A 260-nucleotide genomic window follows, 5' to 3' on the forward strand; every position below is an offset into this window, starting at 1 on the left:
TTTAATCAATCTTATAATATTTTTTTAGAAAGAAATCACAAAAAGTTTCTGGAAATGATTGGAATTTACAAAATTCTTGTCTTATGTACATATAGTTGTATGTAACATATGTCAATTTTTTTATACAATTTTATATTTACGTTTTTTATATTTTCTACCTATATATAATTATATAAAATATATTTTTCCCCCGGATTGTGCCTATAACTTCAATATATAAAATATTTTATTAAAGTTATCAGCTTCAACTCAAGTCGACA

The sequence above is a fragment of the Trachymyrmex cornetzi genome, unplaced genomic scaffold (genome assembly GCF_001594075.2).
Source record: "Trachymyrmex cornetzi isolate Tcor2-1 unplaced genomic scaffold, Tcor1.1 scaffold34, whole genome shotgun sequence".
NCBI classification, from domain to species: Eukaryota; Metazoa; Arthropoda; class Insecta; order Hymenoptera; family Formicidae; genus Trachymyrmex; species Trachymyrmex cornetzi.